The sequence below is a fragment of the Malania oleifera genome, chromosome 1, assembly GCF_029873635.1.
Source record: "Malania oleifera isolate guangnan ecotype guangnan chromosome 1, ASM2987363v1, whole genome shotgun sequence".
Lineage (NCBI taxonomy): Eukaryota > Viridiplantae > Streptophyta > Magnoliopsida > Santalales > Ximeniaceae > Malania > Malania oleifera.
In genome coordinates, this window is record NC_080417.1 from 36,425,607 (window position 1) to 36,435,616 (window position 10,010).

At 36.2% G+C, this 10,010-nt stretch overlaps 1 long non-coding RNA gene across 1 annotated transcript; it reads right to left on the reverse strand.

The window, feature by feature from the left end:
- Positions 1-1,526: 1,526 nt before the first annotated feature.
- LOC131146843 (uncharacterized) lies at positions 1,527-9,602 on the reverse strand. The gene is made up of 3 exons (XR_009134471.1): positions 9,150-9,602; positions 8,857-8,917; positions 1,527-2,074 (listed from the first exon to the last, which is right to left on the reverse strand). It is a non-coding gene; the product is annotated as an uncharacterized LOC131146843 (long non-coding RNA).
- Between the last annotated feature and the right edge of the window lie 408 nt (positions 9,603-10,010).

Genomic DNA, 10,010 nt, shown 5'->3' on the forward strand with positions numbered 1-10,010 from the left:
TAAATAGGTTATAATGCATAATAAAATAATATATGATTAATTTTTAATTAATAATTATGTTAACTATTTTTTAATTGATATTTAAATATTTTTATTAAGCAAAAATAATATAGTATTATTGTTTGATTAACAATAATCTTGTTCTTAATTTATATTTATAATATATGATTATCATATTATTTTATGTTAAAATAATATTATTCATTAAATTAATATTTTTATTTTTTAATATTAATTTAAATTAATAAATAGTTGTTCTTCTTCGGTCCTATATTTCATTAATAATTAATATATTATAATACATAATAAATTAGTATATAATGATCATCTAATAAATTTTTTAAATTACAAAATAACCACTAAATTAGGAGTACTTTCCATAAATTTTTATTGGAGTTCAAGCTCGAGCTGATTTCAAACCTAGCTTGAATACACTTGCTCAAGATTGTTCATTTATGCAAATGAACGAGCCCTCACCAGGCCAAGTTAATGAGCTACTCACGAACAACTTGGTTATTTTTGGAACCTCTCATTGTGACACACCAAAGGCTCTTAGGGTTTGGTTAAGCAAAAGGTGAAAATGAACTCTAGCTAATACAACTTGAGGGTTTCTCTGTCCCCAGCAAGACCTCAGCTCTGAACCTATTACTGAATTAAAGTTAGGGAGTTCAGGCTAAACAACCCCACGCCCAGAAACTCCTGTTTTTAGGCTAAAGAAACTCGCTATAGTCTATCAAACCTAATTTGACCCTATTAAACAAGTTTGACTAATCCAAGCCTACTAAACAAGCACAACCAAGCCTATAACTAAGCCATTCACAAGTCGAAATGAACCAAGCCCCTTCACGTTTGTGTTCAGCTCGTTTATTAAACGAGCGCCTGAGAATCACTCATTTATGTAATAGACGAGCTTGAACAAGATCTTGTCAAGCTGAGCTCCCGAGCCACTTGTGGTGGCTTGGTTTGTTTGCAGCACTACATGCAACTCCCATTTGATAAATCACATCTCTGCTGAAGTTGAGAAAATGGAATAAAAGGTTCATTTTGACTTTTTCTTGTTTGTGTTAATGGTATTTAGGGAACAAGATTAGACCTGCTTGTAGTAAACTTCGGGAGAAAGCAACCATCACACAATTCAAATCCTTCATACTTAAAACCCGCATACAATTATTCTGGGGAAAAAAAAGGCTTTGTCACTTGCCCAAAAATAGTTGCTTTCTTTTATTCCTCTCAACAAAGGAGCCTTCTGCATATTTTGTCAAACAAAAAAATGGCAAACAGCTTTATTTTGATGCTGAAAGCATCACCCAACTATTTTTGAAGAACCGCCAATCTAAAACTAAACAAAGTTAGAAAACAAAAGCAGAACCCAAATAAGACCATAGCAGCAGAAGCTCCAACTGTGAACCAACCGAACAGGCAGGGGGACTGCCAATATTTGATTAATATCCCAGTAAAACCTAAAAAGCAAGCTACAAGGCAAAATGATAGTCGTGTGACTTATGGGCCAAGTTGTCGAGCGTTTCTGTGCACTCTGCAAAATCATTCTAAACTACAGACTCTGATTAAAAGATGGAATACTGCATAGAAAACAACAGGACACGAATCCTTTCTGGAATACTTGGAACAAAAACAAACCTGAACCACAAAGAACAGCAGAACGCTGCATAGGAAAGCAATATTAGAGAAAACAATGGGTGCAAAATAAGGCACAAGGCAGCTGACTAACTGAAAGGGAGGCTCTTGTCCTTGCCTTTCATCAAGTTTAACCAGCAATGAGGGATCACTTTTCATTCCCATTGTTGCTAATGCATCCCACACAAAGCCTTTCTTCTCTGAAAGTGCACAAATGATGTGCTTCCCTTTACATTTTTTTTTGTACATACAGAAAAATGGCATGTTATTACAACCAAATCTTAATTGCTAAAGCCTCCTTTCCTTGTTTAACACCCAAGATCACGCTGCCTTTGAATGACTAGCTACAGTTAATGTTTTCTTGTTCCCCATTGCCAGCTATTTGGTCAAAGTAAGCAGCTGGGTTCATGCATTTTGTACAGGGAAGGTCCACTACACACTGCACAGGAACCAATACAAAAATTTTAGTACGATTTGTTCCGTCAACATCTTATTCAGCATGGATGACAAATCCAAAAAGGTACCTTGTAATAGTGCACTTACCAAGTAGAGCATGCTTAAAGGAGCCAACCTGTTGCTTTAAAAAAAAATAATTGTGGCATAGTTGGGCCATCATGGCATTGAAACACACATCTCCCCTCTTAAGCAAATTCTTGAGTTTAGCAGTCTCAAGTTAAAACAGAGCAAAATTTTTTATACAAAGAGAAGCAAAATCAAATTTGGCACTATGAGAAACAGGAAAGTAATCAATTTGGGGACTATGAGAAACAGGAAAGTCACGCAATTAATTATGACATAGAATTGAAAATGATTTTGTGATGCACGTTGGGACATTTACTTGTAGGACGAGTGCAGCCATGCAGGGCAGACAATTTCAAGCTGGGCTCCTTGTTTGTTAGGTAGAGAAGATCACCACAATTTCATGATCGGCTGGTGATATATAGCATTTTTGAGTGTATATCTTATTAATTAGATTGTATATTGTGTGAATAACATTATATGAACTGAAACTTATCTACATCACTTCCATTCGAGATTTTTGGTTCTAGGGGCACTTACGGAATTTTGTTAAAACGCTAAAATGCATATGATTTACATTTTTCTCAAATTTACATTGGGTGCCATTGGAAACTACATTTTTTTCTTTTTTTTTCTTTTTGATCAAAATGGGGTAAAATATATTGATCAAAAGAATACTTACAAATACACTGGGCATTCCCAGGCCAAACAATATACATCATAACCCGGGCATACCAGGAGACCAATCATGGCCAATCCTTTGTAGCTAACAAAATCAATCCAAGTACAACACCCCAAGCAAATCAAACAAGAAACATATCAAATTTATCAAAAACAATCCTATAGACATATTTTTTATCACAATTACCAACTCTATAGGGGAGATTACATGATTTTCATATCTATATCTATTCCTAAAGTGCCATATAAAGTACACCGTCATAGCAAGAGCAATTCTTTTTCCCGCCGCATGGACACCATTACCTTTCACTTCTTTATGGATCCATTTGGTGGCAACCTTAATAGTAGACATAGATCGCCTTAGGCCCATCCACCCTTTAATTTCTCTCCACACTTCTTCCAAAAATTTACATTTGAAGAACAAGTGATCCTGTGTCTCCAACTCTTCCTTACAAAACACACAACTCTGCTCAATTCCTTCCACTGGTAGTCTATCACAAGTAGGTAGTTTTCCTTTTAACTCCAAGCCAAAGACAAAAGGCATGTTTAGGTAAGCTCCCATTGAACCACACCCCTTTCACCCATGGAACTCTATGGTTTTTTTCCCTCCAGAACTCATAGATTTTTTTTGCATTATTTCCCCATTTGTTCATCAATTCAATAGCTAGATCAATGCTACCAGCTTTCAGCACAATTTGGTTTTTCAACTCCATTATCTTCTTGAAAAGGCATGAATCTCCTTTGTTTGGAGAGACATCCCAGATCTCGAATTCCTTCTAGTAGTAGTGGTGCATCCATTTTGTCCACTAGCTATCCTTCTTTGAGTGAATATTCCAAAGAGTCTTTGTTAAGAGGGTGTTGCTCCAATTTTTTAGGTCAAGTATACCAAGACCACCTTCAACTCCGCCTGTGATGCACTTAAATGTCCTAATTTTTTCACACACAGCCGGTCCCAAGCCCGGGTTAAAGAGGAGGGTTGCGTTAGGTAGCTGACAGCTAGCGTAAAATTTTTCAGATCACTATGATATGAATCCTTACCGAATATTTGCTGGGGCGTCCCCTACGAGCGACGCGTTGCACTTGAACCACCCAGGTGTAGCGAAAAGTGGGCGAGGGTGGGCTAGGTCGTCACCCCGAAGCGACGAGCCGTGTCGGCACCCGGGTACGGTGTCAAATATGCGAGGGTTCCTGCATCATTCTGGACGTGGGCAGGTAAAGACGTTAGTTCAGGAAACTAGGATTAGATTAGCAACTTGGAATATAGGGACACTTACGGGTAAAAGCATGGAAATTGTGGATACAATGATTAGAAGAAGAATTAATATAATTTGCCTTCAAGAAACTAAGTGGGTGGGGGAGAAAGCTAGAGAAATCGATAAATCAGGTTTTAAACTTTGGTACACTGGAAAAGAAAAACATTAGAATAGAGTAGGCATTATTATAGACAAAAACTTAAAAGATAGCGTTGTGGATGTAACTAGAGTAAGGTATAGAATTATAAAAATCAAAATGGTATTAGGACAAGAGATAATAAATATCATTAGTGCTTATGCTCCTCAAGTTGGCTTAGCAGAAAATCTTAAGAGACAATTTTGGGAAGATATGGATAGTATTATACAAGGCATACCAGGGACTGAGAAAATATTTATAGGAGGAGATTTGAATGGACACATTGGAAGAGATAATAAAAATTATGAAAGGATACATAGAGGATATGGATATGGAGACAAAAATGAGTCTGGGGAGATGATCTTAGACTTTGCTATGTCATATGATTTTAGTATAATGAATACTTGCTTTAAGAAGAGAGAAGAACACTTAATAACCTTTAAAAGTGGACAAAATAGAAGTCAAATAGATTTTTTTTTTTTAACTAGGAGGGTAGATCGTGTATCATGCAAGGATTGTAAAGTTATTCCAGGTGAAAGTCTAACCACACAACATAGAGTCTTAGTGTTAGATATATGCATTAAAAAATGGAAGAAAAAGGATAAAATAAACCAGTGTAGGAGAACTAGATGGTGGAACCTAAAAGGAGAAAATATAATAAAATTTAAAGATAAAATGATCAAAGATGGGGATTGGACCTTAGAGGATGGGATAGATTCAAATACTCTTTGAAATAGATTAGCTAGCTCTATTAAAAAGATAGCAAAAGAGATTTTAGGCGAATCAAGGGGAAGATTCTCAAATAGAAAAGAAAGTTGGTGGTGGGATAAAGATGTACAAAAAATCATAAAGACAAAAAGAATTTGGTATAAAACGTGGCAAAAATGTAGAAACAGCGATAACTTTGAAAAATATAAGGAGGCAAGAAAAAATGCAAAAAAGGCCGTTAGTGAAGCTAAATATAGATCATTTAATAGTTTGTATGATAGATTAGGTACAAAAGAAGGGGAAAGATATATTTAAACTTGTTAAAGCTAGAGAAAGAAAGAACAAGGACTTAGGAAATGTAAAATGTATAAAAAGTGAGGATGATATTGTCTTGGTTAAGGACGAAGATATTAAAGAAAGATGGCGAAGTTACTTTAGTAAGTTGTTTAACAAAAACCAAATAGAAGGCTTAAATTTAGAATTGTCAAATGAGGAAAAGACTAAAAATATAAGATTTATTCGAAAAATTAGAGTTAACGAAGCTAAGTTTGCACTAAAAAAGATGAAAAATGGGAAAGCTATGGGACCAGATAACATCCCAATTGAAGTTTGGAAATGCTTGGGTGATAACGGAATTATATGGTTAACTAATTTATTTAATACAATTGTAAAAACTAAGAAAATGCCAGATGAATGGAGGAAAAGCACTTTAATACCTATATACAAAAATAAAGGAGATATTCAAAATTGTAATAACTATCGTGGAATTAAACTTATGAGTCATACGATGAAACTATGGGAAAGAGTAGTTGAACAAAGATTAAGGTTGGAAACGAAGATCTCAGAAAATCAATTTGGTTTTATGCCTGAGAGATCTACCACAGAAGCTATTTATCTTTTAAGAAGATTAATGGAAAAGTTTAGGGAAAAGAAGAGGGACTTGCATATGATATTTATTGACCTTGAGAAAGCATATGATAGGATACCTAGGGAAGTTCTATGGTGGGTTTTAGAAAAAAAGGGTGTATGTTGTAGGTATACCAATGTCATTAAGGATATGTACGATGGAGTAATGACTAGTGTAAAGACTATAGATGGAGAAACTAGAAAATTTCCAATTACCATAGGTATACATCAAGTATCTGCTTTGAGTCCTTATCTTTTTGCTTTAATGATGGACCAATTGACTAAGAGTATTCAAAAGGAGGTTCCATGGTGTATGTTGTTTGCAGATGATATTGTATTAATTGACGAAACTAGGGATGGAGTAGAGGCTAAGTTAGAATTATGGAGAGAAGCTTTGGAATCTAGAGGCTTTAAGATAAGTAGAAATAAAACTGAATATATGAAATGTAATTTTAGTAATGATAGGAGGAATATTGGAGACAAAGTTAAACTTGATGATGAAGAAATAAATAGCACTTGTAGATTTCGATACCTTGGATCTATTATGCAAGCTGAAGGAGAAATTGAAGATGATGTAATGCATAGAGTTAAAGCAGGTTGGGTAAAATGGAGAAGTTCTTCAAGTGTTCTATGTGATCGTAGAATACCCTTAAAATTGAAAGGGAAGTTTTATAGGATAGCTATAAGACCAGCTATGCTATATGGATCAGAATGTTGAGCGACGAAGAAACATAATATCCAAAAAGTAAAAGTTGCCGAGATGAGGATGCTTAGATGGATGAGTGGTATAACATTGAAAGATAAATTAAGGAATGAACATATTCGTGGTAAGTTAGGTGTAGCTCATATAGAAGATAAGATAAGGGAAGGACGACTCAGATGGTATGGACACTTGCAACGTAGGCCTTATAGTGCACCTGTGAGGAAGAGTGACTTAGTTACTGTGAGGGGCAGTAGAAGGGGTAGGGGTAGACCTAAAATAACTTGGGAGGAGATAGTGAGTAAGGATTTAATATCTTTGAATCTATCAAAAGAAATGGTCCATGATCACATAAATTGGAGGAAAAGGATTCATATAGCCGACCTCACTTAGTGGGACTAAGGCTTGGTTTTTGTTTGTTTGTTTGTTTGTTATACCAAGACCACCTTCAGCTTTCAGCAAACATACCTCCTTCCAGGCCACAAGAGACCTTTCTTTCCCCCCCACAGGAAAACTCTGCAAAGTTTAACTACATGCTTCAAAATATTCAAAGGAATTGGGAAAATCGCAAGCCAAAAGCATTCCATGCCCTGTACAACAGAATTAATAATCTCAAGCTTGCTAGCATAAGATAACGTGTGGCTTGGCCAGCTCTTGAGCAGATTGGAGATGCTGTCAATGAGGGGTCTATAGTGAACTGAATTCAGCTTTGTAGACAGTAGAGGAATTCCCAAGTATCTAAAAGGAAAAGCACCTAATTTCATACCAGACAACCTCAGCACATCATCCAGATCCGAGTCTTTCATTCCTGTTTGGTAGAAATTAGATTTATTTAGATTGACTGTCAACCCTGAGCAGTAGGAAAAATCATTGAGGCACTTCAACAGATATTTGATAGAAGCATTATCACCACGAGAGAACAACATTAAATCATCTGCGAAGGCCAGATGAGTGATCCCCAAACTTTCAAACTTCAGGTGAAATTTAAAGTCATTCTTGTTCTGTATAGATCTGAGAAGCCTTGATAGGTAATCAACGCACAGAACATACAGAAGGGGAGATAGGGGGCCCCCTTGTCTCAAGCCCTTCCGCCCTTGGAAGAAGCCCTTAAACCTTCCATTCAAAGCAATAGAGAACGAAGTAGATGACACACACTCCATAATCCAGATTATCATAATTTCTGGGAATTCCAGCAGCTTCAATAATTCTTTAAGGAAACCCCAAGAAACTAAATCATAAGCTTTCTTCAAATCCACTTTGATCATACATCGTGGAGAAATCCTTTTCCTAGCATAACCCCTAACCAGTTCTTGAACAAGATAGATATTATCTAACATACATCTTTGATTGATAAATGCAGCTTGTGCAGGGCATATCAGATCATCAAGAGCAGGTTTTAATCTTGCAGCAATTAGTTTCGAAATAACCTTATAGATGACATTGCAGCAAGAGATTGGTCTGAAATCACTTACAGAATTCGCATGGTTGAGTTTAGGGATCAAGGCAATGCAAGTGTGGTTTAACTGCTTCAAGAGTCTTCCATTCAGGAAAAATTCCCTGACAGCATTAACAAAATCAGGCCCAACAATGTTCCAAGCCTTTATGAAGAACCCCAATGAGAACCCATCAGGCCCAGGAGATTTATCCTCACCAATCCCAAACAAAGCCTCTTTAATTTCCTCATCAGAAGGGGCCAAGATCATATTATTTTTCCTAGCATCACTGAGAACAGGACCTCTTTTGATTACCTGTATCAATTCTTGTACATTCATTTTCAGTACCCAGCAGTTGATAAAAGTAGGAAACAAACTCATTTGCCACCTCATCATAGGATTTAGTTCTTTCTCCAGTCTGTTTCATGATAGACGTGATGTGATTCCTGTTTTTGTTTCTTTTCAGCAATGCATGAAAGAAGGAGGAACCCCTGTCACTGGATTTTAAATATTTGCTCTTAGCCATCTGTGAAAGGAACAATCTGTTAGCCTCCCCCAGTTTCTCTGCTTTGTCTCTTTTGGTTCTCAGCACATTTTTCAATTCTTTCTTGAATTTACGTTGGGTGTCATTGGAAAACATTAGCAAAACTAAGTGTTCATTGTGGCATCTTCTGAAACCTTTTTTCCCCATTTTCTAGCTTCCTAACTCAGCTTCAAAGACACCAGTTAAGTACACTATCCCTCAAAAATCAGAAGCAATAATCTCATGGAGAACTGCAAAGTCTGCAGTACTGACTAATAGTATGCACACCAAGCAAACTGTAAAAAATAAAAATAAAAATAAAAATAAAAATAAAAATAAGGGAGTTAATACAGCATAAGTACCTGATTGATGTTCCGGATAATTCTGTCAAATTCTGACACCAATGTTTTGAGCTCACTGTTTCTGAAAAAAAAAAAATTCCTTGTCCATTCCTCAATCTTTCTAGGTCAGAAATTAATATAGGTTGCATTCAAAGCAAAAAAAGGACTGAGGTGGAATTTCATTTCATATTTCTGCCAAGATGAATTTGGAGGGCAGAGAATGAATGAAGAGAATCCTGAATCCATTTGCATTTCTATTGCTTTGACAATTTGATAAATAGCTCTCATAGCGTTAACAAGAATTAATAGGATACCAATAGAGAAGTGGGACCACTGATAGCAACACCAAGGTCCCTATTTAATCATCAGAAATTGCCAGAGGAGCACCTTCCATAAAACAGCATAGCCTGTCTTCACCATCTCATGAAAGAATTGTATTGCAGCATCAGCATGACCATGCATGACAAAACCCCAGAATAATATAACTGTAAGAAAGTACATTCTTCTCATTTTTACTCAGAAATACCTTGTATACAACTGCCACACTTCCACAAAGTCTGAACCCAACCAGCATACTTACCAGCACCCCGTGGCCAGTTGTCAGTTGTGTGCAGAGGCTGAAATATTGTCAGTTATGTGCACAGTCTGAAATAACTCCAAGCGGGGGGATGAAAACATTTTTTATACAAACCCACCCAAGCGACACCAAGTCGGGAGGATAAAAACATTGCCGCCTGCCTATTGACGCATCCTTGAAAATTCATTAGACAAACCACAACTGGAAATCAAACCAGGGATCTTGGGGTCACCAAAGCCCAACTTTGCCATATATATTGTAATATTAACGTCCAGCTGCGTTTGCTCAAGTGGAAAGGGCAAAGTTGGGCTTTGGTGACCCCTTGTATTATTATATGTTTTAATATTTTAATACATACACATCTGTAATTTGTTAAAGTTTCATATTATGTTTATTTTATTCTGAATCTGAATAGGCATTTTGTGCTTTAAATGCAATTCTCACATATGCTGATTATTCATTCAAATTAAAAATAAAATTTGATCAAAATCAAATTACTAAACCAGCTGAAAGTATCCTCTCGCAGGCAGCAGAAGCGCCAGTTTGATGATAATCAAATTACTCAACTAGCTGAAAGGATCCACTCCAGTCCAATTGT